Genomic DNA, 22,370 nt, shown 5'->3' with positions numbered 1-22,370 from the left:
CGCGCCAGACCCACTTAACGAATCTCCGAAGAGGGAGGGGTCACGGAGGGCGACGCCACTCAACGAGGTCACGGAGATTTTGGACTCGAGGTGGGGGGAAGAGGGGGTGGAATACCTCCTCGCCAGGGAAGGTACCCCAGCCAGCGCCAACAGGTGGGTACCGTGCTATGCCGTGGAGGAGCACTATCTTAAAGACGAGTTCCATGCACTCTTCCCACACAGACCTATGCCGGCAGAGTATTTCGACGACTGGCTCTTCACACCCACACTGTCAGCCAGTACATTCCAGGGTTTTTCATCAGCTGAAGAGACGACGCCGGACACTAGCTCCTCGGAGGGGTCTCTCTCGGGGTTTGCCACAGACCGCTCCTATTGGTGGGACACTCAACCGGAGGTGGGGTGGCGCAGGGAGCTGCTGCGGGGACCTTTGCAAGCAGTCTCACCAGAGGTACCCGGGGGAGGGGAGGACATGGACGTGTTGGGGGAGGATCCTGGGTTCGAGCACATCAGCAGAGAGATGGAAGCAGAGAAAATCGACGTCGACGAGCCTGTTGCGGTTGGGCTGGATCCAGTGGACCGGCTACACACCAGGGGGGAAGAATGGTATCCCGCGCTCACACCCACAGGACTGGAGCACCCGGAACCCACACCCGAAGAGGGGGAGGGGGGAAGGGGGGGCTTCGAGGGGGGGATGGATGTCAGGGAATCAGGAGCAGGAGCACTGGGGAGAGAGGATTGGGAGAGCGAAGGGGAAGAATCCGAGGGCAGCGTAGGGGAGTATGACAGTGGCCCGAGAGATTCCATGAGCTTCTCCAGCGAATCAGAAGATTCCCAGAAGGGGGCGCCGATGGTCAGGGCAAGGGGGGTCCCAGGGGGGACGCACCAGAAACAAGGAGCCAGAGGGGAACCCCAAAGCAGCAGTGGAGGATCGGGACCAGTTTCCCCACCAGAGCGTAGTGGGGGGGAAGAGTCACATGTGTCAGGGGCAGTGTCTCCTCCAGAGAGGGAGTCAGGGCTGACCACGCCTCCAACGGAGGGGAGGTCAGTTGCAGCTAGCCCCCCCGAAGGGGGAAGCAGTGACAGCAGCAGTGGAACGGTCAGGAGGAAAGCTGCTGGCTGGGCGCGCGCGCCAAGTTCAAATGTGCAGGCGCGCGGAACAGCAGGAGACCCGGATGGGGAACCAGCTCCTAAAGCCCGCCGGAGGGAGGGAGAAGGCTCAGGGGAATCAGCGGGAGAAGAGGCTAGAAAGGGCGGAACCCCGGCGGGCAGGCGGACCCAGAGGAGGAAGGAGCAGCGGAGAAGGTGGAGCAAGGCTAGAATCTTAAATTGGTGTCAAGGGGGAGGAGACTCAGACGGAGCATCAGTGGTCTGACACTTTAGACGTGGGGCTGCGCGCTGCGGCTCTGGAAGTGAAACTGAACTTCAATAAAGACTTTTATACTTAACAACGAAGCAGCGTTGGTCCTTTGTGAGCTGGGACCTAGGGTAGCTCTGACAGTATGCTCCGTCCCCTATAAAAACCTCGCAGCGTGAGTTGGTGCAGCGAGGGGCAAGACTTGGTGTTTTGCGAGCTCACGAAGATAGGCAAAGATGACTACAGAGAGCCAGGTGAAAGAACTGCAAGAAGCAGTGACGACGCTTTACGCAGAAGTAGCAGCATCCAGGAAAAGAGAAGAAGAAGCAGTAGCGCTCTGCCGGGATCTGCAGGCAAGGTGGGACCGTTGGGGGAAAGAGGGGCTGCCAGGACCCAAACCGGAGGGAGTTGGCCTCGGGAAGAGGGGGGGCAGCCTAGTAGCCCACTTCGATGGGAACCTGCAGCAATACCCTAACTTCAGAGCTGACGTGGTTTACGCGCTCAATTTGCTTCGGAAGGACTTTAGAGATGAGGAAGAGAAAGTGGGCTTCATAATCACTCATTTGCATGGGGAAGCAAAAGCGTGGCTGCGGAATTTGTGGCGCGAAGAAGACCCCGCCCTCAAAGATTCCGATGCATTTATCAAAGCTATGGACGCTTGCTTTAAATCTACGGTAGATGTAGATGTTGCTCGGAGGGAAATGCATGGACTACAGCAAGGGAAAGCGACGGTGAGGCAATATCACTCACGCTTTTTTGCCTTATTGAACGTGCTGGGCTGGGAGAAGGACTCTATTGCTGTTCTGGGAGGGGCTAAGTGGAGAGGTGAAAGATGAGCTGGCAAGAGGGGAACGACCGCAAAGTACCCAAGAAGTTGCCCAAAGAGCGTTGGCGATTGGTGTGCGCCTGGAAGGACGCCCTTGGAGCAGGGAGGAAGGACGTAAGGCAAGCAGCCCAGCCAGGACAACCCCTTTCTTTCCCAGAGAGGCGGGGCGGGCGCTGTCCATGCTTCCTTTGGGAAGGGGAGAAGAGCCGATGGAGATTGGTGGTGCCAGGGCTCAGACTGTCAGCAGAGCCCAAACACCGGGAGCAGTCAAGGCGAAGGCTCCTAGAGGGACCAGGAAGTGCTACATCTGTGACAGTGCTCAGCACATGGCCAAAGAGTGTCCCCAGAGGCTCCAGAAGCACACTGCAGCCTCAGCAACAGTAAAGGGAACAGGGCAGCAGCCGAAACAGCCGCAGGGGGAAGAAGAAGCCTGGTTGGAAATAGAGCCACTGGGGCCCAACCAGGCAAGTCAGTGAAGCAGTCCCCAGAGATTTTACAGCCCACAGACCCCCTCCCACCCAAACCAGTGGTGCAACTCACCGCATCGCTCCAGTTGCCCAATGGACACACCATGCAAGTACCAATAACCATTGACTCTGGGAGCAACGCAGACTTTATAGGAGTGGACTTTATCAAGCAACATCGCATAGCACTCATGCCAGCCACGATGCCCCTAAACGTCGTCACGGTCGATGGCAGGAAGCTACTGGGAGGAGAGGTGGTACAGCAAACACCACCGATGGTGATGCATATTGGAAACCACCGCGAAGTCATCAGCTTCAACGTCACCCACCTGTCAGACACGCCCATAGTCTTGGGTATGAGTTGGCTGGATAGGCACAGCCCGGCATTAGCATGGTACCAGCGGCAATTGACCTTCTGCTCCTCCTACTGCGCAGAACACTGCATCCAGACCCGCCAGGAGGAGGAGGGGCAAGAGGATGAACCGCAGTTACACCTAGGCATGGTGCAAGCGGTACCCAACAAGTACAAGGAGTTTTTGGAGGTCTTCTGCGAGAGGGAAGCGGATAACCTGCCTCCCCACAGGCCTTACGACTGCAAGATTGACCTCCTGCCGGGAGCGACGCTGCCGACTGGGAAACTGTATTCCATGTCTGAAGACGAACTGCAAGAACTCAGGGAGTTCATAGATCACAACTTGAAGCGGGGGTTCATCCAAGAATCTAAAGCAGTGGGGGGCAGTCCCGTGTTTTTCGTGAAGAAGAAGGACACGCCCCAACGCAGGCTCATAGTTGATTATAGGATCATAAATTCCAAAACAAAGCCTGCAGCATTCCCCATGCCCAAGATCGACGACCTGCTCGCGACGGTGAGGAAGGGACGGATCTTCACCAAGTTGGATCTACGAGGGGCGTACAACCTTATACGCATGCGGGAGGGCGATGAGTGGAAGACAGCCATGTTTACACCTTTAGGCACCTATGAATATCGCGTAATGCCTTTTGGTCTGCAAAATGGCTCCCATACCTTCCAAGCTTTCATGCATCACGTGTTAGCGGGACTCCTCTACAAGAAGTGCGTTTGCTTCCTGGACGACATCCTGGTCTTCTCGGAATTGCAGGAGGCTCACGAGAGGGACGTCAAGGAGGTCCTGCAGAGGCTACGGGAGCACAGACTTTACGCCAAATTAGAGAAGTGCCAGTTCGACATGACGGAGGTGGATTTCCTGGGCTACAAGCTGTCCGACAAGGGACTCGCCATGGACAGCACCAAGGTCCGCGCGGTGTTGGACTGGAAGAGCCCACGCAATCGGAAGGAGGTCCAGAAGTTCGTCGGCTTCGCCAACTTTTATCGCAAGTTCATCAAAGGGTTCGCGAAGGAGACGGCGGCCATCACGGACACTCTCAGCTCCAAGAAGAAGAAGTTCACCTGGACGGACCAGGCGGAGCAGTCCTTTCGGAGACTCAAGCGTCTCTTCGCGTCCGAAGAACAGCTGCTACATGTAAACCCCAGCAGACCAATGAGGGTTGAGACGGACCCCTCGGACAGAGCGGTGGGGGCCGTCCTGTTGCAGCAAGCTCCGCAAGGGGAATGGAGGCCGTGCGCATTCTACTCCAGGAAACTCAGCAAGGCGGAACAGAACTACACCATCTGGGACAGGGAGTTGCTGGCCATTCATGCAGCTTTCAAGGCGTGGCGGCACTTCCTCGTCGGAGCCAGACACACAGTGCAAGTCCGCACGGACCATAAGAACCTGGAGTACTGGCGCACGGCGCGGTTCCTGAACCAGAGACACATTCGCTGGGCGGAGTTCTTTGCGGATTTCGATTTCCGGATAGAATACATCCCGGGAGACAACAACGTCATGGCGGATGCACTATCCAGGAAGCCGCAGTATCTCGAGGAAGCGGCGCCGGTGGCGGCCAAGCACATTTTCGCACCGAAAGCGTGGGCGTGCGCTTCAGCTGCCGTGGACCTGGACGCGGTGCGTCGAGCGCTGCAGACGGATTCGTTCGCACAATCCAAGATGGAGGAGGTGCGAAAAGGCACAGCGAAGGACGACGAGTTCCAGATACGAGACGGACTGCTCATCCGCAGAGGGGCTCTCTACGTGCCCGGAGACGACCTCCGCGCGAAAGTCTTGCAGCAGCTACACGACGCGCCCAGCGCTGGGCACTTCGGCAAGGACAAGACGGCGGAATTAGTAACCAGAGACTTTTGGTGGCCCAAGGTGAGGGGAGAAGTCGCGGATTACGTCTCCAGGTGTGACACCTGCCAAAGGGCCAAGCCAGTACACAGGAAGCCGGCGGGTCTACTAGAACCCCTACAGACGCCGCTCGAACCGTGGGAGAAAGTGGCCCTGGACTTTGTCACAGATCTGCCCAGCTCGCGAGGCAAAACAGCGGTGCTCGTGGTCGTAGACATGTTCACCAAGATGGCGCACTTTATTCCGTGCGCGAAGGTGGCCACAGCGGAACAGACCGCCAAGCTGTTCATAGACCACGTGTTCAAAGCTCACGGCCTGCCGCGGTCCATCCTGTCCGACCGGGGTCGCCAATTCATCTCGAGCTTCTGGCAGAAGCTGCTGGGCATCCTGAACGTCAAGATCAACTTAGCGTCGGCACGACACCCGCAGACCAACGGACAAGCGGAGAGGGTCAACGCCATCATGCAGCAGTACCTGCGATGCTACGCCAATCAACAACCCTCGACCTGGGTGGACTACCTACCGCTGGCCGAGTTTGCCTACAACAACACGAAGCACGGGTCTACAGGAGTGACACCGTTCTTCGCCAATAATGGGCGGCATCCCAGAACTTTCCCGGGGTTAGAGACGAAGGGGGAGGGGGAGCCAAGGGGAGCAGAGCACTTAGCAGCAGAGTTACAGGAGTTCCACGAGCAACTCCGAAGGCAATTGGAACTGGCGAAACACGCCTACAAAATGCAGGCAGACAAGCACAGGAGGGTCGGGGAGGACATCCAGGTGGGGGACTGGGTCTGGTTAGCAGCCCAGGCAGTGCCAGCCAGGACGCTAGCTAAGAGGAAGCTCAAGCACAAGCAGCTGGGACCTTACCAGGTCGCGGCGCAAATCAATCCAGTGGCCTTCCGGTTGACACTCCCGGAGGGCTCCAGAATGCACCCAGTCTTTCATAGGTCAGTGCTCACACCCTACAGGGAACCCCACAGGTTTCAGGCGACAGGGAACGCGCCAGACCCACTTAACGAATCTCCGAAGAGGGAGGGGTCACGGAGGGCGACGCCACTCAACGAGGTCACGGAGATTTTGGACTCGAGGTGGGGGGAAGAGGGGGTGGAATACCTCCTCGCCAGGGAAGGTACCCCAGCCAGCGCCAACAGGTGGGTACCGTGCTATGCCGTGGAGGAGCACTATCTTAAAGACGAGTTCCATGCACTCTTCCCACACAGACCTATGCCGGCAGAGTATTTCGACGACTGGCTCTTCACACCCACACTGTCAGCCAGTACATTCCAGGGTTTTTCATCAGCTGAAGAGACGACGCCGGACACTAGCTCCTCGGAGGGGTCTCTCTCGGGGTTTGCCACAGACCGCTCCTATTGGTGGGACACTCAACCGGAGGTGGGGTGGCGCAGGGAGCTGCTGCGGGGACCTTTGCAAGCAGTCTCACCAGAGGTACCCGGGGGAGGGGAGGACATGGACGTGTTGGGGGAGGATCCTGGGTTCGAGCACATCAGCAGAGAGATGGAAGCAGAGAAAATCGACGTCGACGAGCCTGTTGCGGTTGGGCTGGATCCAGTGGACCGGCTACACACCAGGGGGGAAGAATGGTATCCCGCGCTCACACCCACAGGACTGGAGCACCCGGAACCCACACCCGAAGAGGGGGAGGGGGGAAGGGGGGGCTTCGAGGGGGGGATGGATGTCAGGGAATCAGGAGCAGGAGCACTGGGGAGAGAGGATTGGGAGAGCGAAGGGGAAGAATCCGAGGGCAGCGTAGGGGAGTATGACAGTGGCCCGAGAGATTCCATGAGCTTCTCCAGCGAATCAGAAGATTCCCAGAAGGGGGCGCCGATGGTCAGGGCAAGGGGGGTCCCAGGGGGGACGCACCAGAAACAAGGAGCCAGAGGGGAACCCCAAAGCAGCAGTGGAGGATCGGGACCAGTTTCCCCACCAGAGCGTAGTGGGGGGGAAGAGTCACATGTGTCAGGGGCAGTGTCTCCTCCAGAGAGGGAGTCAGGGCTGACCACGCCTCCAACGGAGGGGAGGTCAGTTGCAGCTAGCCCCCCCGAAGGGGGAAGCAGTGACAGCAGCAGTGGAACGGTCAGGAGGAAAGCTGCTGGCTGGGCGCGCGCGCCAAGTTCAAATGTGCAGACGCGCGGAACAGCAGGAGACCCGGATGGGGAACCAGCTCCTAAAGCCCGCCGGAGGGAGGGAGAAGGCTCAGGGGAATCAGCGGGAGAAGAGGCTAGAAAGGGCGGAACCCCGGCAGGCAGGCGGACCCAGAGGAGGAAGGAGCAGCGGAGAAGGTGGAGCAAGGCTAGAATCTTAAATTGGTGTCAAGGGGGAGGAGACTCAGACGGAGCATCAGTGGTCTGACACTTTAGACGTGGGGCTGCGCGCTGCAGCTCTGGAAGTGAAACTGAACTTCAATAAAGACTTTTATACTTAACAACGAAGCAGCGTTGGTCCTTTGTGAGCTGGGACCTAGGGTAGCTCTGACAGATGTACATACTGTAGCCTAGACTGTTGCTTGAAAAAAACATTTCATTTTGAGAAACTGGTTATCTGGATTGTGTCAAACACATATACCCATACCTTCAAATGGAAATGATCGAAGCATCGGTTTACATCTTCCACAGACATCCAAGAGTCATAAGTGTGTTTCCTTTTGACTGGATCATGTCCCTCATTGTTAATTCTATGTTGGCAATCCCTTTCTGGATTTTAAATACTATAATTTTATGATCAGCAGGCATTTACATTCAGGAGCAGAACTTGAAATGCTGGAAGACTATTTCTCTCCAATTGCATTCTTACAACAAACAGTATTTGGAATAGCTCTACAGTCCAAGAAGAGAAGATTATCTCCAAAAGCAAAAGCAACTGTAATTAATTGATAGGAAGAAACTCAAAATGGAGTTAGAGCTAAAGGCTGATGCATGTAAATGGATTAGCTTTCAAACCTCAGATCCATAATAGCAAAGGAGAGAGAAGCACACCAACTAATATTTGTGTGATGTTGAGCCATGTGCATTTTTTTAAAAAAGCAGAAGCGTGACTTATGCATCATTTATACACATGATGCCAACTTGCCTACTCCTCGGCATAATTCCACTCCTGTTGTTTTTTGCAAATCTTTTCAGAGAGGGCCAATTTAAACACAATGCCTTTTATGCGTGGCCCTGCCAAAAAGCTCTCCCTGATTGTGGCATTGCAGCCTGCCAGCATGGCAAAAGAATCAGTTCATATGCAGCACTGACACCAGTAGGGTATGTCCAAAACATTGACCATGTTGGTAGCTAGGCGATGTTAGCTGGTAATAATGGGATGGCTGTCTACAGTAGAAAGTTCAAAGAAAGCTGTGCAAGATGCTTCACATAGGCATGAGCATCTGACAGTAGCTTCTTCATGGTTTTTCAGTTTCATTGCCAATTAATTTTACAGCTATTTCCAGGCAAGGAGGGCACACCAGGCAGCCTTTAAAACTTTAAAACATTATCTTTTGACAGCGCCTTCTGTTCTTTGTCTGTCTTTCTCCTTGCTTTTGTCCTGTTTTTATTATATTTCTATGCCGCTTTCAATACAAATGAATCAGAAACGCAGCACTATATATATAACAATTAACAAATTGTCATTAGAATAATTACAATCCATAAAACACCAGTCACTGGCCAGCACAAAGTCTTTCTCCCCCCTTAGCCTTTCCTTATGTTTCCTTTCTGGGCATCTTTGAATTTCTGGTTTTGTGGCAAGACCTCAGAGATTCTGGAAGGCAAACTTCTAAATCCAAGAGAAATAACTGCAGCTCTTAGGATATAACAACATGCAGGGGTCCAACATATTCACAAGAAGCTTCACTTCTTCTATGTCATGCTGGAGTTGAAGAGTTTGAAAGAACTCGACACAGAGGCATAATGACTGTGGCAGGTGATGAGAGGCCACCAGAATGACACAGGAGACTGGTATTGGGTTGAATTAGGCCCCAACTTTATTGACTACAGGAAAGTGTAGGTTTGGCTAAGACATTGGGCTTGTATCCTGCAACAGGCAGCCTGCCTACTACCTGATAGGAACCTGGTTGGGTCGAACTTGTGCTGGGGAGTTGCCCCCATCATAGACTGGTTGACACGACCCCGCACAGGTCACGATTGGGAGAGGTGTATTGGCCCATCTGTCCCCCAGTGGACTCCCAAAGAGAGTTACCGCTCCTAGACTCCTCTAATAGGGTACCCCAGTGACTAAGAATCCATCCAATGCTTTATCCGCCAAAGCTGTGACGGTTGCTATGAGGTAGGCGAAAACCTGCAGGCTGGCCAATTTGCTTGCAGGAGAAAATTCCTCCCTAGCCCCAAATATGGTGACTAAATAAATCATAGCAAGGTCCATAGGCAACATGTCCACTCCACACACGCCCCAGGCAGCCCCTAAAGACTGGGTGGGTGGGTGGAAAATCTCACAAACATCAGCCAAGAGGGCAGCCTGCTTCTGGTCACCCCCTTAATAGGCTAGGGGCAGGTTGGTTGCAGCCCCCAAGCCCCTGCCTCTGATTGGGTAGGCGGGCACTGCCCGCCCATACCTGAGAGCATGACGTGAATGGAGGTGGGCAGCAACAGGTGACCATCGCTGCATCCAGCCACGCTGAAAGATGGCGACCTCCCTGGACCCATCATGGCCATGCCATGCGGCAACAGCCGCCCACCCAGAGTCCCAACTGAGTGGATATTCTGCAGGACATGACCCCACACCCAGCAGTACATACAAGTATAAGTAGTGAACATGGAAAGGAGACTAGCAGAAAGTGACACGTGATCCACACACCCCTAAACACCCAAACAATTTGTCCATGACTCCAAGTAGAGCAGTTTGGAGCCTGACTCTGCTGTCCCAGCTTATTGGATTAGCCCCTGATCGGGTCAGCCTGAATTTACTGTTGAGATTGGTGTTGTTTGAAGGTGTCACGTGGACTATGCAAATTACAAGGGACTGCAAACACACAGTAATAATAATAATAATAATTATTTATTATTTATACCCCGCCCATCTGGCTGGGTTTCCCCAGCCACTCAGGGCAGCTTCCAACAGAACACTAAAATACAATAACCTATTAAACATTAAAAGCTTCCCTAAACAGGGCTGCCTTCAGATGTCTTCTAAAAGTCTGGTAGTTGTTTTTCTCTTTGACATCTGATGGGAGGGCATACCACAGGGCGGGCACCACTACTGAGAAGACCCTCTGCCTGGTTCCCTGTAACTTGGCTTCTTGTACTGAGGGAACCGCCAGAAGGTCCTTGGCACTGGACCTCAGTGTCCGGGCAGAACGATGGAGGTGGAGACGCTTCTTCAGGTACACTGGACCGAGGCCGTTTAGGGCTTTAAAGGTCAGCATCAACACTTTGAATTGTGCTCAGAAACGTACTGGGAGCCAATGTAGGTCTTTCAAGACCGGTGTTATACGGTCTCGGCAGCCACTCCCAGTCACCAGTCTAGCTGCCGCATTCTGGATTAGTTGTAATTTCCGGGTCACCTTCAAAGGTAGCCCCACATAGAGCGCATTGCAGTAGTCCAAGCAAGAGATAACTAGAGCATGCACCACTCTGGTGAGACAGTCTGTGGGCAGGTAGGGTCTCAGCCTGCGTACCAGATGGAGCTGGTAAACAGCTGCCCTGGACACAGAATTGACCTGTGCCTCCATGGACAGCTGTGAGTCCAGACCGGGCTGCGCACCTGGTCTCTGATGTGGACAAGCCTTAAGTAACAGCCTTGTGAAATAAATTTGGTAAAGTCTCTTCAAAGGAAGAAAGAGGTGATTGCATTTAGAATTAGACAACCACCTCTACCCAGTCAATACAAGCGACATTTTCTTACTGCTCTAATGCAATCAATGTATTACTTTAGCAGTATGAAGATTTTTTAGCTCTGATGGTTCCATTTTTCTTTTTGTGTGTACATGGCCCAGTCTAGCCCTTATTTATAACAGTACTGCTCACAGTTCTATTAAAAACTCCAGGATTTTCAATCTGTCTTATACCTACCCCATCATTATCTTCCAGAATTAGCAGAATTTCCAGAATTAAATCTTCCAGAATTAACTGGGTTAAATTGGACCATTACCCGTTACTATAGCAGCCAGAATTTCTTCTCTGGGTTGGTTAAGGCTATCGTCACAGGTAGAAGAGATAACCTTGGAATGTCATATTTTGTGCTGTAATTAGTAAATAATAAAATATCCCTTGTTGCACAGGGTTTGGTTGTTTAGGAAAGGACCAGGAGTTATCACTAGGCAGAACTATCTATAGAGATGCACACTTATTTTGATTTATCAAATATCTCCATAGATAACTTTATTGCTCTCATTCCTGCATTCAAAGGGAGTTATTTTCCTAATTTACTTGATGAAATTGTGCACAGAAGGTAATTTGGATGTGTGTTTCTTCTCAAACTAATAATTTGCTTTCGAATGGAAAAAATTTCCTTCACAGCTTTGTTCTGAGGAAGGTCAGGTGATTTACCTGCTTCCCAAATAAAGATCATCAACTGAGATGAAATACAAGTCCTGCGTAGGTATAAGGTTAGAGAACAAGGATATGAATGATAGTTATTGGCTAGTAGCAAAAATGTCTCTGCTTTTTTTTAAAAAAGCAGAGACATCACCTTGCCAACAAAGGTCCATATAGTTAAAGCCATGGTTTTCCCAGTAGTGATGTATGGAAGTGAGAGCTGGACCATAAAGAAGGCTGATCGCCAAAGAATTGATGCTTTTGAATTATGGTGCTGGAGGACTCTTGAGTCCCATGGACTGCAATAAGATCAAACCTATCCATTCTGAAGGAAATCAGCCCTGAGTGCTCACTGGAAGGACAGATCCTGAAGCTGAGGCTCCAATACTTTGGCCACCTCATGAGAAGAGAAGACTCCCTGAAAAAGACCCTGATGTTGGGAAAGATGGAGGGCACAAGGAGAAGGGGACGACAGAGGACGAGATGGTTGGACAGTGTTCTCGAAGCTACCAACATGAGTTTGACCAAACTGCGGGAGGCAGTGGAAGACCGAAGTGCCTGGCGTGCTCTGGTCCATGGGATCACGAAGAGTCGGACACGACTAAATGACTAAACACACACACAAAGCCAACCAAGTTGCTGGCTGTTACTAAGTCTTGTAGTAGTGAATCTCATCATTTATGTGCTGTGTGAAATGCTAGCCAGCACTTCTGTGCTCTGCACAACTAGTGCGAGATTCTTAAAACTATTTGTTGTGCCTGCTTACCCACAAGTGTGATAGATTTGATTGTATCTCTGGCATCAACTTTCCAGCCAGATCTTCAGCAAGTTATTCTGCTCCCATAGAAGGCTTATTTTGCACCCCACAGAGATTTTAGGTCAAAACTAATATAACTCTAATATAGTTTGAGCCCTGGTGTAGGCAAGCCAGAAAACCCCTTTAAAATGGAGTTTACAAAAGGATATAGAGAGTAATTTTAAAGAAGGCTTCTCCCTGATCCATTTATTTCCTTCTGGAAGCACTTCAGATCTGACAATCGGATGTGTATCTTCTTTTTAAAAATCTCACTACAATTGGAACATGGGATATTCAGGGGACGTGTCCAGTTTCAAGTGGTTCATGATAAGATACCTGTCAGGGAACTGCCATCGGAACTAGAGGAGGAGGCGAGGCCCCACAACGATGCTGGAGAGGGGCCAAGCAGGGAGAGAGGCAAGTCTCCTGTTGGGGAAGAAAATCAGCGCTACACCAGGGATAGAGGGGGGGCCAATGGGGAAAGCAGAGAGCAGGCTCCGGGACTCTTCACTGGACACCAGCGGGGAGAGCACAGGTCCTCCGCTACCCACGCCCTCCCTGCGCAGAAGACTTCCACGCAGGGAGAGTAGGAGGAGACTGCTCTGGTCCATGGGGTCACGAAGAGTCGGACATGACTAAACGACAAAACAACAACAACAACAACAACAACATTTACTTGCTATATTTCAGTGGTACTTACTCCGAAGTAAGTGTGCACAGGACTGTAGAATTTGGTGATTTCAATCATAACTGTTAAAATAAAATCATAATGTTAAGGTAACCTGATTGTGGATTTTTTCATATGCTATTATTATTGCCTCTCTGATTTACTCCAGAGCTTATGGAGCAGATTTTGGCTAGACCATGTGGAAGTCGGTTTCTGTAAACTCTTCAACTTGGCTTAGTTTACATAGCTACTCCCCTCTTTTTTATAACCAGAGGAAGCCACTTACAACTTCCTTAAACATAGTGTTCAGTAGTAGTAATAATAGCTTGTCTTGGCATGAAGACATCTCAAATGGAGGGGAAAATGCCGCTTCTCTAATTCAAGAAGTTAAATCCATCCTTATTTGAATTGCCAGAAATATAGGTAGCCTTGTTTGCTAACTGTTTAGCAAGTAAGCCCTGATTTAGATGTCTTTATTATTGGAATGTTCTTCAGATGCTCTGTGCTAGCAACAAGTAATCATCATCTGTCATTAAATCAGGGCTTATTTTCAGCTGGAACGCAGTTCTGTCTCTTCTCAGGTTGGCGCTGTTGCCATTATAAGAGAAAAAGGAAAGCATTTATGGTGAGTTCTGCCACTTCCTCTGTTATTTTAGCACTGTATAAAATAACAGACTTACAATATATACAACATGCCTCTGTTAATTGTAAGAGCAAGTTGGGAAGTTGCTGGATGCTTCAGTTTGCTTAGCATTTCTTCCATGCAAGTTTCACTGGAATTGATGAGGGGAAGCAAAAGATGAGGGGAAGCAGAGAAAAAGAAATGGTTGAGTTATTGCCTCCATGTTTTAGAGATCGCTTGCATTCCTTTGGTAGCCTACAAAGCCAGCGATTACACTGGCAGAAAGTCTGAAGCTTAACTAAATGCTAATTTGTGTTCATTTCTTGTGATATTTTAGGAAAGATATTTCCTTGGACTTAACAACTTATAGGAAGGGGCTCCCCACCACAGGCAAAATAATCTCTGTTTCCCTTGAAGGCACACAAGCATTCAGTGCCAGCATTTTAGAGTCATCCACAGTCTGTTGTCATACTGAAATAATCCATGGATGAAATATTGAAGCAGACTCATTTAAGGGCATGACTGTCCAGCAGTAATTTCATACTAGGGATGGACAAATTTACTTCTAGTGATGTCTCAGTGTCACCCTGAGGTTGACTCATCCTCATCATTTAATTCGCATGCCGCCTTTCCAGAGTTGCAAGCTCAAGGTGTCTTACAACATGAAAGGATTTACATAATTATAAACATAACAAAAGTAGCAGTAAACAATAAATAAAACACATCAAAAAGTATATAAGTATAATTGAACAATTTTAACAAGAATTGTAAGATCTAAAAATACAAATACAAAAATTTATATCAATAACAGCAACAAAAACAATACCCTACCTTAACCCAATTGTGCCCCTCCTCTGTATGGCCCCAGGAAGGGAGAAAGGCCTCATTGTCAGAGCAGCAGAAGAAAACATTTCCATGTACTCACGGTAGGTCAATAGTATTGCCCTTGCAGAGTTAGCTTGCCTAGGAGCGTTAGAAAAGTCAACTTGACTCCTCTCTTTCAAGTTCCAGACCTTGGACCAGGGATAGGAGATGCTTCAACCATGCAAGAGGGTCGCATCCATAAACCTCTGGATAGAGGAAGCTTGCTTGCTCCTGTTTTTGGTGTCCTAACATCCGTCTGTTCAAAGACTTGTAAAAATACTTCCAAGATCAGACAAATATCCCCCCCCCTTTTTTCCCCAGTACCATGGGCCAAGTCAGCGTTTTACACTGCACTAACCCTGGCCTTGCATGTGAGCCAGAGTGAACAGACAGATCCTTCATAAATATGCATAGCCTTCTTCTCTAAGCCAGTGGCCCTCGCAGACTCCAGTAATGAATTCCCCAAGTGTGTTTTGCCTGATGGAATACTTCCTTTTGTTTACCTTGTCAGTCTTTTGAAGACCCCCAAGCTTTAGTGATCTTGGAAGGGATAATTTCTGTCTCCTTCAACAATCTGTACCATTCGTAATTTATTAATCTTCTAACATGTCTCCTATTTCTTTACGGCAGACTGAAAATCCACCACTGCACTTGAACAGTTTTTCCTTAAGTTATTTTCTGTGAACCACCCTGAGACCTCTGAGTGCATTGCGGTATTCAATAAATTCAATTATTCAATAAATAATAATAATAATGGATTCAGTTGCCTTCCTGCAAGGATCCAGGGGCTATTTTAATTGTTCTCTGGATTCCCTAAAAAGAGACCGTTTATTATTAAGTGTTATGGGTCAGGGAGTTTTCTGAGAAATTTTCTTTCCCACCATCACTCAAACTGTTAGATAATTTGATCACCCCACCCTACCCCACCCCAGTCCTTGAGAATATCCAGCAAAATTCTTATCAGCCCCATTTTGCCACCCTCAAACAGCATGGAGATATACTGTTAATTGCACTGTTAATGACTTCATTAAATAAAAAAAAATGCCATCAGTTTATTAAACATGACCACAAAGTCCCCCATGTGTTAAGATAATTTCCATACAAACGAGGAAATGCAAGGAATGCAGAGTGGATAAAATCAAATGCCCCTAATAATAATAATAATAATAATAATAATAATAATTTATACCCCGTCCATCTGGCTGGGTTTCCCATTACGTAAAGGTTAAACCCACTGGGCCAAAAAGGAAACCATGTGAAATTTCAATATCAGTTGCACCTATAAGGTTAAACATGCATTGTTCAAATCAAAGACTTTTTATTTGCAGTTTCTCACTGTTCCTTACTGCTTTAATAATTATGAACTTATTTTTCAGTCAGTCTTTCAACAACTTACTACAAATTTTAAAACATGCAAAAGAAATGTATTCCCCCCCCCCATGGAAGATAGAAATAAGCATAACAAAAACCAAACAAAACCAACCTCTAAAAGGATCAGTAAATTACAATAGTAACTGAGAAAGCAACCTCAGCATATAAGTTATAGAACCTGTTTTTATCAGCCAGGATGAGCAAGGATCCCACACACAGGTTGTTGCACAAATCTGGCCAGGAACCTTGTCCACATCCTCAGGCTGCATCAGTCGAAATTCATCCAACACTGGGCAAGACTGCGCAATAGACTCCGCAGTGGAGTCAACTCCTGTAATAGTGAAGGCCAAGTCCTGGTGGATGCAAGCAATCTTATTCTCAAAATGCTTCACAAACTTGCCACACTCATTCAAATGAATAAAAAGGAAGTGTTGGTGGGGGAACGGTATTGCTGGCAAGTGTTCTTGGTAAACCATGATAAAGTTAAGCTGCAACTCATATGAACCAAATTCATAATTGGGAAAAAATAATTTGACAACTGTAGATGTCCAAAGATCTCGTTTTGGGTTTTTTTTAAGTACACTTTCCAATTGTGCATCAGGATTGTATACAGATGTCTCAGACAAGGACAAAAGAATAATAGGCAGCCTTGGCATAAAAGCATGTTCTACAGAATGAAGGAGAGGGGAGCACAATGGGGTGACCATGGAAGCATTTATTTTAAAGCACAGCTTTGAAAAGAAATGCATTTAGCTCTTAGAATCTGAAGGCATGGCCATGGCAAGGTAGCTGGAGAAAAGCACTGCCCATTTACAGTGCATCTAACATATTGCTTGCATCACAACCAAAATGGATTTTTAAAAGAAGAAGAAGAAGAAGAAGAAGAAGAAGAAGAAGAAGAAGAAGAAGAAGAAGAAGAAGAGGAAGAAGAAGTCTAATAATAGACCTTATGTGCAGGTATAAAATCTACATCAGGAATGGGAAACCTGTGGACCTCCAGACATTGCTGGGTTCAAAATCCCACCACTCATGACCTTAAGGCATGCTGGTTGGGGCAGATGAGAGCTGGAGCCCAACAACGTCAGGAGAATTTCTAGTCCATATACTATGGTTTGAAACAAATAATTACTTGATAAAGTACAGCTGAATCATGCAGAAAACTGTAAGTCCTCTTCCATTAACAGGCCATCCATTACTCACAAGCAAGCCATACCACATTCAACAGGCTTATTTCTCAAAAGGCATGTATAAGATCAGACTTGCATGTCTTCCTTTAATTTTCACTGAAACCTTGAAAGCACTGGCTTCAGGCCAACACAACTAGATTGTGGTCATATAATCACATTGCAACCCCCACCCCACCCACACATAAAGTCTGCTCATAAGCAGAATCAGAAGTCTTAAAGAGTTTGTGGTTGACAGCTAGTCATCTTCTTAAAATACTATGCTCCTGGTTCCCCCATGTGATGCCCTCCAAAATACATTGCAGTTGGTGTGCTCCGTGGGAGGCAAAAGAGCTTTTGTGACGCTTATCATGTCATTAAATCATACTTAAAGGCAAGTAGCTTTTAAGTGCAGCTTACACTGTATATAGAATTTGAACATTTTCCCATCCATTTGACATTGCAGCAGCTTATTACACATGTTCCCAGGGCATCACCTGACAAGGCAGTGGCAACATGTGGAGACAATCGGCGGCACCCTTGAGACCTTCACGGTCTGCCCCTGTTGTCATGAGTTGGTGGGGGTGGTTTCCCCTTCTCTTTCTCTATTCTTTTTTTAAAATAGAGAATCTCAGGCTTGAAAAAATATGCAGGTGAGAAGGCACAGCTGGAAGGAGGCAACTCAGCCATTTCTCCCATGACTAGGAGGTACAGATTCAGAATTAGAGTCTTCAAGTGTACACCAGTACAATATATGCAATACAGGAACCAGAAGAGAAGGGGAGAAATGGATTTCTTAAGCATAGACAACAGTGCTAATGAGGGTTATGCAGCTGCAAAGTAAGGGGTGCATTTCAGCAGTTTGGATGCTAAGTAACCAGCATGAACTCCAGTGAGGCTTGAGTAGCTCACCTCAATTTTCCATTACCACATGACAGGAATAGTGAACTTGTGTCTCCCCCCAGGTGTTGTTGGATTCCAACTCCCATCAACCCCTGCCAGCATGGAGGGCTACAGGTTCCTTATCAGAGTTGGCCTTTAGTAACTGAGGATTCCATATCCCACATGAATAAACGTGGCTGGGTGCTTAACTGTACCATTCTGTCATATGACGCTTCAAGGTGGAGTTGTTGCCAGTCGGTCCTGCTTGCTCCAGGAAGGCTGGTGTTGTTGCACCACTTGTGATAAAAGGTAAAGTTAAAAATAGGTGGGGATTGCTTGGCCAGGGATGAGATGCTGCTTGAACTGTGGTGGCTCAGGCTACTATTTTTTAGGGTCCCCCCCCCCAAGGAAAGGAGTGGTTATCTATATTCAACCTCCAAAGTGGTCTAACTTCCATAAAAGCCTGCCAACATCTCCCAGGCAGCATGAAATGATCCGACTATTCTACTTGCAGCAGAGGTCATTAAAGAAACAATTCTCTGCCGTGGGGAACCACCTACTATTACAAATACCGTTCTAATGAAACGGCGGATCTATAAAAAAATGCCGCCAACCCAGCTGGAAACCTAAACTCTTTTTGTAAAGGCACAGGATAGATCAATCTCTCCCTTTCTTAAAAATGAGATTCTGCATTTGATTTTTCTACTAGGCAAAGGAAGTATACAAAGGCACCTGCTTCCTTTTGCATTCTTGTACAGAGAAAATTGAACATGTGTGTGGCAGTATATATGATAAAAGCAAGTGACTAGTGTCTGTTGTGGTTTGAGCAAAAGGTTTTTTGCAGCCTGATGCAAAGCTGCAATCGAGCAAAGAGGTGGCTGTGCCATTAAGGAAACAGCAGATGCCTCCAGGCGGTGCAATGGGTCGGTGCATTCGGCTGTTAACCAGAAGGTTGATGGTTTGAACCCACCCAGGGGCAGGATTTTCCTGCATTGCAGAGGGTTGGACTAGATGACCCTCAGGGTTCCTTCCAGCTCTACAGTGTTATGATTCTTTGCTAAACAAGCAACAACCCAAGTTCCATTTTTAAAAAACCCAAACCCAACTTTGCTGCTTCTAGTGCTAAGCAGGGAGGGATTCTCCTTATGGCCTTTGAGGTCTTGTGTCTTTCTTTTGTGTATGCATTTCTAAATGTTATATGCTGTACCTTCGGTGACAATTTTAACTTTAAAAAACCAATAAAGCTCACCATATCATATAACAATAAAAGGCAACTGCCTGTGTCGTGTTCCCCTTACCCAGCCTGCTCCACCCCCTGCACCAAAGCTTCGCCTACCCTGAACCACTGTGATTGCCCCCCCACAACCCGGTGCTGTCCCCAGCTCCTCTCCTTCCAAACATGCTCTCCCTTCCCTCAATAAAATGATGACAACAACAAAACCCACACAAACTAAAAAGAGTTAAGCCCCTACACAACACTCCAGCCCAGCTTTCTGTTCAGTAGCCTCAGCTTTTGTAGCTGGAGTCAGTCAGGGCCCTGCCCGACTAGGCCAGGTGGAGAAAGGACTGCACGGCAGGGAGCAGTTCTTCTAGGATTCACAGCCAAGATGGCCTCTGGCCTCTTCAGCAGCCTTAACCTTCATAGCTGGACTCAGTCAGGGTTAGTCATGCTCATTAACAAGGAGTAGCATTTGATACAGCCCATGGAGTCCCCCCACCCAAGAAAGTGCTGAACATGCTAAAAGAAGCAAGAAAAGGATATGTGCACTTTGCTGTCATTCCTCCTAATATTAATAATAATGTCCCATTGATTTCAGTGGTCCTCGCTTCAAAGCAAACTCACATCTACATGATCTATGCATTCCTCAATCCAAAAAGTTAAGCAGCTTATGTAGCATTTATAACACATGGCTGTTCCTGCTTACAGTCAGTGTCAGAGTATGTTCATGTTGATTAGTAATGCAACCCTTGCACCTAGTAGCAAATGCTGAGATGGGATAAAATACCTGTAACGGTGCCTTAGTGTGCAACTGGATGAATGGGAAACAATACCAGTTTGGACAATGAGCACTCACACTTTACATTGTGGGTGCCCTTTGTGGGATCGCGCGGGGCTACAGTTCCCAAGGAACTTACTGGCAAACAGGGACTGGCCTGCCTCTGAGTGTTAATTTTTGGAGGTTCACGCCCAAACTCAGTAGTCCAGTTTCGTTGCTGGAAGGTGGGCCAGTCCCATATATATAAGGGGGTGGAGCCGACAGTAGCCAGGCAGTCAGCTTAGGAGATTCACCCTCCCTACCCTCCCTTAGTTTAATGCAGGTTAGCTTTTTTTCTTTCTGTTTAGCGGGCGCTGCTATGGTCTATGATTGGTTGCTGTTGAAGGACTGGGAAGAAATTTTCCTGCATTGGCAGGCTTTGACTTCCCCATAGCAATTTCTCACAACTTTGGCGGTTATGGGTTATGGCCTTGGGTGGAATCCTTTAGTCTTTTCTTCCCTATAAGGGGAGGGGGTGAAGTAGTGACTCACCCCCCCGCGGCGGTGATTCCCGGGTCCCCTCTTAAAGGGGTTATATATATGGGTGTCTTTGGCCATACACCGAAAGGTTGTCAGTGAACTACCCTGAGTGCGGGAATATGGGCTGGGCTGTCTGCTACACTTACGTCTCACAGAGCACCCCCATGTCCCATTTACCCTGATGTGCCACAGTTCCCCTGGCTGGGGGGCTGGGAGGGATACATGCCCAAGGCCTAAGCCAAGCTCTTCCTACATTTGGAAGTTTAATAAAGTTGTGGCCTAATTTTAATTCCATAGGTGTACAGCCATTTAAAAAAATTAGAACCTATTTTTTTCATCATGCGATATGAATTATTAGGTATACTTACTAATAAGATTTTCTTCTAGAGTCTCAAAGCTTCCTTTTTAAAACACACAGAGTCCTCATTACTTAGAATCTCACCTTCCAGTTCTTGAATGTAGTGATCTACCCAAAGACACACAGATAAATCACCTGCATATTCAATAATGCACTGTTAGCTTTCCTGCCCCCAGCTGATTGGCTGCAATGTCTCACTAATATTTTAATTCTTCCATGCCTCATCTCATGGAATTAAATGTGGCTGATTGTAATCTGGGTAGCTGCTTAATTCACCGCTGCCACCATTTCGTAGCTCTGAAACAATTATTGTTTTTGACAGCTTAATTGCCTGATTATATATATGTTGTGGCATTTTAAGTAGCATTTGACTAGGTTAATTAAGATTTCTGGTAATTGTGTGGGTTTTGTTTAGGCCGTTTATGAGTGCAGAAATGAAATATTACCATTCAGTTATTGATTAGATTTTCTGTTAGGACTGTATATACTAACATTGTCTCTGTAAGAATGGGGTTACAGTGGTACCTCAGGTTAAGTACTTAATTCGTTCCGGAGGTCCATACTTAACCTGAAATTGCTCTTAACCTGAAGCGCCACTTTAGCCAATGGGGCCTCCTGCTGCCGCCGTGCCGCCGGAGCACAATTTCTGTTCTTATCCTGAAGCAAAGTTCTTAACCTGAAGCACTATTTCTGGGTTAGTGGAGTCTGTAACCTGAAGCATATGTAACCTGAAGCGTATGTAACCTGAGGTACCACTGTATAAGAATGTTTAGTTCCTGGGTATGTGATCTTGCCTTCTGTAAGTTATTGAAGAGAAAAAAAGGAGAAGCATGAGGGGAGCAATGCACTATAGAAACAGGAGAGAGGTTGTAGGGTGAGATTAAACAAATTCTATGTTTTAGTTACAGTGGTACCTCGGGTTAAGAACTTAAGGTACCACAGTCACCTTTGTGACTGTTTGGTTTCACACCACATAATTCATTGTCATCCATCCCCACCTACCACAATGAAGTAGATTTTTGGATGTTAGGTACATACCAGCTATTCCTTTGAATTACTTGTGCTCTGCCCTTTAGTGTTGTCAGGCTCCCTTGCATTAAAACAATAAAATCAAAAAACATTTTCAAAGTACATAATAAGACAATTTACAGTCATTAAAACAGCAGAACAGTGAAATCTATTGAAATAATTTAAAGCGGGGCTGAGATCTTTTTAAAAAGAATTTCCTGCTGCCTTAAAGTCACCAGAGTAGGAGACAGGTGAAAGGTTTTTTCCTTCATGGGATGAGAACTCCATAGATGGGAATGCAGTGACTGTGGAGGCCCCCATCCATCTAACCTTCAGTTGCAGAATAGGGCTCTGCTAAGAGGAAAACTGGAAGACTGGCATGGTCAGCATTGGTGGCTGGGTGCCTGCACTGGCTGTGAGCTCTAGGGCCAGATGAGGATTGCATTATCTTCAACATCTAGCTTGAGAACTCCATTTGTGGTACCAAAATGCCTCAATGAGCCCAGGATGCCATCCTGCGGCTTAGTCAACTGTTGTATCAGTTTATAATTTATCCTGCAGGGTCTTCTTGGATCTCCTGCTGATATATGACTCTTCCTCTCCTCCTACCTTTCCATCCTTCTCCTTTCTTCTTCTGCTCTTGAACTTTTCTGTGCACATATATTTCCCATTCGTGCTTGTGAATACTGCAGGATTTGACTGTGGGATAACCAAGGCAGTGCCCATGAGATCTGCTGCTACACTGCGGTGACAAGAGTTATAGATTGAGCTGACCACATACATA

General features: G+C 48.0%; 1 long non-coding RNA gene across 1 annotated transcript in view; it reads right to left on the bottom strand.

Annotated features, from left to right (window-relative positions):
* Positions 1 to 21,168, bottom strand: part of LOC310761667 — a 275,642-nt gene extending 254,474 nt beyond the window's left edge. Inside the window, exon 1 of the long non-coding RNA XR_014547650.1 lies at positions 21,104 to 21,168. This is a non-coding gene — a long non-coding RNA (uncharacterized lncRNA). The remainder of the gene's footprint in view (positions 1 to 21,103) is intronic.
* Positions 21,169 to 22,370: the final 1,202 nt, after the last annotated feature.

This window comes from Podarcis filfolensis, assembly GCF_964270895.1.
Source record: "Podarcis filfolensis genome assembly, chromosome: 4".
NCBI lineage: Eukaryota > Metazoa > Chordata > Lepidosauria > Squamata > Lacertidae > Podarcis > Podarcis filfolensis.
The sequence above is the reverse complement of the archived record's forward strand: the minus strand, read 5'-3'. Positions and strand labels throughout refer to the sequence as shown.